General features: G+C 39.2%; 1 protein-coding gene across 1 annotated transcript in view; it reads right to left on the bottom strand.

The window, feature by feature from the left end:
• LOC102762714 (acyl-coenzyme A synthetase ACSM1, mitochondrial-like) overlaps positions 1–6,091 on the bottom strand; it is a 13,519-nt gene that overhangs the window by 4,100 nt on the left and 3,328 nt on the right. The gene's annotated exons all lie outside the window — the stretch shown is intronic.

Here is a 6,091-nt window from a genome sequence, read left to right as displayed (position 1 = left end):
CACATCTTTAATTTGTTTTCCATCCGATGATTTTCCTTGCTGATTCTTCAGTTCTTATTAGGGAAGGAAACTCTTGCCATCTTAATTGGATTGCCTGCAGACTGAGAAGTATCTACAAAAGTATCCCATTGCATAAATTGAGAGCAATGATTGACAGTAAGTCAAACATGACAATAAGACTTTTCTCTAAAGAAGTAGTTGACTGCCCATTTGTAGAGTATCATGCTGTTACTAAGTAACGAACAAATATTAAATCATAAGGTATGTCAAGAATATATAAAAAACATTCAAAAACTCAACTGTTCAGAGGTGTCCATTTAATATTGAGTTTTGCTTCACTGTTTTTTTCAGTAGAATCCTCTTTCCAAACTATTATAGGATACAAATCAATATATCTACTGTAAAACTCATATGCTATATTTTTGCTTATTCAACTATGACTTCAGTAATTGCTGCATAGTAACTATACCAAAATATATATATTTTTTAATCAGTACTCAAAGGAAGCACAAATAGAGAGCGAAATTGCTTAAAAGAATATTCTTTTCAGAGTCTAGTAAATTGATCTCAAGGTAGCTTTTAGCCTGCGATACACTATTTATTTCCACTCAGAATTAGTGAACCATTTAGTCAATGATCTGGCTTTAGGCAGACAAATATAGATCATTGTTTCCCAAAAATCATGAATTAGTGGGGGATTTTTTGTTGTTGTTTGCTAGTTTTTTAATCCTCATTCCAGGGACATTTTCCATTGATTTTTAGAGAGAGTGGAAGAGTGAGGGAAAGACCCATTGACTTTTAGAGAGAGTGGAATAGGGAGGAAAGACAGAGAAAAATATCGATGTGAGAGAAACACATAGATTGGTTGCCTCCTTTATGGGCCCTGACCAGTGCCCGGGCCGGGCAAGAGCCTGCAATCGAGGCATGTGTCTTTGACTGGACTCGAACCTGGGACCCTTTGGTCCATAGGCCAACACTCTATGCACTGAGCCAAACCAGCTAGGGCAGCCGTGGGCAAACTATGGCCTGCGGGCCGGGCCGGCCGTTTGAAATGAATAAAACTATTGAAAAAAAAGACCGTACCCTTTTATGTAATGATGTTTACTTTGAATTTATATTAGTTCACACAAACACTCCATCCATGCTTTTGTTCCGGCCCTCTGGTCCAGTTTAAGAACCCATTGTGGCCCTCGAGTCAAAAAGTTTGCCCACCCCTGAGCTAGGGCCTGAGATCTCATTTTAAATCCTTTAAAAGTTAGGATGTGATCCAGCCAACTTCTTCTGGTCTGCTGTAGCCACCTCCTCTCAAGTCATATAAAACCATGAATAGTTTCATGTCTCCAATTGAAGACTTAAAGCTCCATCCCTACGTGTCTTAGTTCCATGTAGACAGTGCGTTCCTCTTTGTGGCCCAGCATTCTCATCTAGGAAGTGGGGACAATATTACCTAGAAGGTTGTAAAGTCTGAATGAGTTATTTAATGAGCAAACTATACATAACAGTAGGCACTCAATAAATATGACTATTATTATAATTGCTACACAATAGAAGAGGCTTATTTAGGCTCTGAATATTTTGTGGAATTAACTTTTAAAATTAAGTGACATCTAAAGCTGAAATTCATAAGAAGCAGACTGGAAGGTCCAGGCCCCTATTTCTTTAGAGAAACATCAAGTAAACAGACTAAAATGGCTTTGTTGGGGCTCTTAAAACAGTCAAGGATCTGCAGCAACCAACAAATGCCCAAACAGCTAAAGCCACACTCAGAATGGTAGGGCATGTGATGTTTGTTTGTGTTCACTTTTAAAAATATATATATATTATTGATTTTTTACAGAGAGGAAGGGAGAGGGATAGAGAGTTAGGAACATCGATGAGAGAGAAACATCGATCAGCTGCCTCCTGCATGCCCCCTACTGGGGCTGGGCTCACTTTTGCACCCCCCTTCTCTGATGTGGTGTCCCAGGGTTGGGAGGACGTGTTGCCAGGTTCCCAGCCCCTTTTTGGGACAGAAGGAAAAGAGTGAAATTTATTTGCAATATTCAGTGGGGAGTGAGATGTAGCTGGAAATGAATTTACTTATTTATTTATTTATTTATTTATTTATTTATAAATTCCCTAATAAAAAGTAATGTTGAGTATCTTTTTGTATGCTTGTTTGCTGTCAGTGTGACTCTCAAGTGAGATGTCTGTTCAGAATCTTTTGCCAATTTTCTAAGTGGGTTGTTTCTTTTTTATTGTTGAGTTTGAGTCCTTTGTGTATTTTGGATATGTCTTTTTTTTCTTTTCTTTATATATCTTTATAATTATTATTATTACTAGAGGCCCAGTGCATGAAAATTCATTCACTGGCGGGGTGTGCCTCAGCCCGTCCTCCCCCCTCTCACAGTCTGGGAGCCCTCAGGAGCAGGAGGTGACCCGGCAATCAAGGAAAGGCAACACCTTATCAAACCTCTGCTGCTGCCACTGCTGGCTGCAGAAGCCTAGGCTGGCTCTGGTTACCTGAGCCTCGGGTGGCACTGAGTGGCTGGGCAGCCACCATCCGAGGTGGCTGGGGGGCTGAGGGGACTGGGGGACTCCAGAGGCAGGCCTGGCCTTGCCACACTTTTGCTGCCCCGGCGGGCCTGAGGGGACTAGGCGCCACCATCTTGTGGCTGTGGGCATCGCCATCTTTGAAAGTGTGGCAGTCAATTAGCATATTCCCTCCTTATTGGCTGTGGGCACCACCATCTTTGTGACTGCATGAGAGTCGATTAGCATAGTCCCTATTTATTAGATAGGATTATTCAAATTTATCTAGGAATATAGTTTTTATAAGCAATTGAAGTTAAGTTATTAGATTAAAATAGATTTCTATAACTTTAAGACATTATATGTAATATACACAATTCACAGAATATACATAGAAGGAAATGAGAAGAGAATCAAAACATATCCTACAAAAAAATCTACAAAACACAAAAGAAAGCTGCAAAAGAGGAAATGAGGAACAAAAACAAAAGCTATGATATCAAGAAAACAATTAACAAAATGGCAGTACTAATTCCTTCCATATCAGTAATTGCTTTAAATGTAAGAGAACTAAATTTCCCAATCAAAGACAAAGATTAGCAGGATCTAACTATATGCTGTCTACAAAATTATAGAATTAATAAAACCATTTTTTGCAATAAAATGCTAACAATACATCAGTTTATATAAGCAAAACCATATTTACATTATAATTCAAATTTAAAAATAATTATTCACTTATTCATTCAATACTAGTTAGATCTTATTATTTCTTAGGCCCTGTTCTTAGACCACAAGGATTCAGGCAATATAGACACTTATGAGCAGAAAAGGTTCTTCTAAACAAAAGGAATTCTTCAAATTTCTCATCACATTTTCCCTCCCTGAATCTTAGCACTGAAAATGGTTTAGTGTACATTTTTCCAGCAATTTTTCCCTGACAGATGCACAAAAATGATCCTTTGACTCAGATCCCTCAGCCCACTAGCTACTTAGGAAGGAATTAGGGAGGGCTACAAGGTCAGGCTTAATTATGCTAGGAGAGCTCTGCCCCCCAGGCTGGGACTTTGTGGCCCTGTCACAGGTCAGCTCTAGGCTTGACCCTAGAGCCGCTCCCTACACATATACATGTGTGTCGTACAGCTTTAAAAAAATCAGTGCCGTGAAAAAAATTCTTGCCCAACAGGTTAAAGAATATTAACAAGTATTGATGACAAGTTGTGCACTGCTTACATACAGGGAGTCTGGTATAGTACACAAGATTTCCGCAGGATTTTAAAAATGATGGAAAAGCTGGGATATCAAGTAGAAAACAATTGTTGCTCAGAATTCAGTCTGTGTTAGATCCTAACTCCTGCACCTTGAAGAAGATATCACTTTAGTAGTCATATATTTTTGTGTTAAGGATTAATTTGATAATGTGATGTTGACATGAAGCTGTTTTTGAGAGGATAAAATACAACCCTTAAACTAGATTTGAAATTTAAAGTTTTAAGGGGTGAGATCTGAAACCAAGGAATATTGAGAAATAGTTTTAACAGATAAAACACTGAGTAGGTAACTCAGCAGTAGAAAGAAATGAACAGCCCTGGCCAGTGCGGCTGAGTGTCTGCCCTTGCATCAAAGGGTTTCGCGTTCGATTCCTAGTTGAGGGCAAGTACCAGGGTTACAGGTTCCATCCCAGCTGGATACCAACTAATGGATGTGTCTCTCACATGTTTATGTTTGTCTCACTTTCTCCCTCTTCTTTCTCCCTCCCCCTCCCACTCTCTCTAAAAAAAAATAAAAATTAATGGAAAAAATATCCTCCAGTGAGGATTACAATAAAAAAAAGAAAGAAAACAAAAAAAACAGAAACAAACAACTAATCCACAAAAATATTATGCTGAGTAAAAGAAACCAGACACAAAAGGGTGCAAGAGCAGGTCAGTGGTTGCCTGGGGCTCAGGGTGGGGGTGGGAGAGGATTGGCTGAGGAAGTTCAAAAGAAAGCTTTTGGGGTGATAGGAATAGTCTAGAACTCAGTTTTAGGTGTACAATCTAATGATTAGATATTTATATAACTTATGACTATAACACTTTCTGTCAATTGTAATTGAAAACAATATTGAATGATAAAAAAAAATAAAGCCCTGACAGGTTTGGCTCAGTTGTTAGAACTTAGACCTGTGGGCCGAAGGATCTAGAGTTAGATTTCCAGCCAAGGGCATGTACCTCAGCTGTTCATTCCCAGACCCTGACAGGGCAACCAATGGATGTGTCTCTCTCACATCAATATTTCTCTCTCTCTCTCTCCTCTTCCTCTCACTCCCTTCCCCTGTCTCTAAAAAATCAATGGGAAAAAATATCCTTGGGTGAGGATAAATAAAGACATCCAAGTCACAATAAAACAAACAAAACCTTCACACATGTGAGTTTATTGCAGGTAGAAAAGGTTTGCCTCATATTCTTTAAAATTTTTATTTATTGATTCATTTTAAAGAGAGAGGAAGTGAGAGAGAGAAACATTTGTTGTTCCATTTATTTATGCACTCATTGGTTGATTCTTGTGTGGGCCCTGATCAGAAATCAAACCCACAACCTTGGTGCGTTGGGACGATGCTCTAAGTGAGCTACCCAGCCAGAGGGACAAAGAACTTCCTTTTGTTTTATAATGAATTCTTTGCCAACACACACACACTCAGGAGAGGGCACATAAAAATGTTGGATTTCTAACTTAAGACTGTTAAGTTTTGAGGGAAGTTCAGGGAGCAGAGTGGACCCCAGTGGTGTGCTATCTGCAGAGTCTGTAATAGGAGGAGCACCAAGATCTATGAATTGTAAGGCAGGTTTCAAATTAATTTAATCCACAAATGTTTGTTGAGAAACTTGTCAGACACCCCACATCCCTAGAGAGACACTGATCATGCTTAAGCCAATTGGAAAAGTGAAACAGACAGATCAGAAGTGTTGTGAGAATTAAAATGAATGGAATGAGGGTGCTGTGGGGACATTGGGAGATATGGAGGAATTGACAATCACTGATAACAATGATATAAAACCCAACAAGAACAGGTATTCCATGGGGAATCCTATTTACTTGGTGGTTATCTCCATGGGTGGATGCGTGCACTAATGAATGAGAATTTTATGAAGATAAATGAGAAAATGAAGTGCTGGGCTCAATTCCTTCTCTCTACCTCCTCCCTTTCCCGCCCATCTCACAGTCCAAAAGGTCTTCATCAGATTTTTGGTTTGGACAGTAATGGAAGTAAATTCATAGTCTGAAGGAAAAGATTCAGCATCATCAGATCATGAGACCACGTTTAAAAAAATGTATTTTAGAACTAGACAACCTGGACCCAAATTCTGCTCCTCTACTTAGGTATGTAATTTCTGTAGGTTACGTAAAACGCAGATCCTCAATTTTCTCATCTGGGAAATCCTATCTAATAAAGAGGGAATATGCTAATTGACCCTCATGCTGTCACAAAGATGAAGGCATCCACAGCCAATAAGGAGGGAATATGCTAATTGACTGCCCTGCCCTCAAAGATGGTGGTGCCCACAGCCAATAAGGAGGGAATATACTAATTGACTTC

Source organism: Myotis davidii, unplaced genomic scaffold, assembly GCF_000327345.1.
Source record: "Myotis davidii unplaced genomic scaffold, ASM32734v1 scaffold1535, whole genome shotgun sequence".
NCBI lineage: Eukaryota > Metazoa > Chordata > Mammalia > Chiroptera > Vespertilionidae > Myotis > Myotis davidii.
This window is presented reverse-complemented; position numbering and strand designations above follow the sequence as displayed.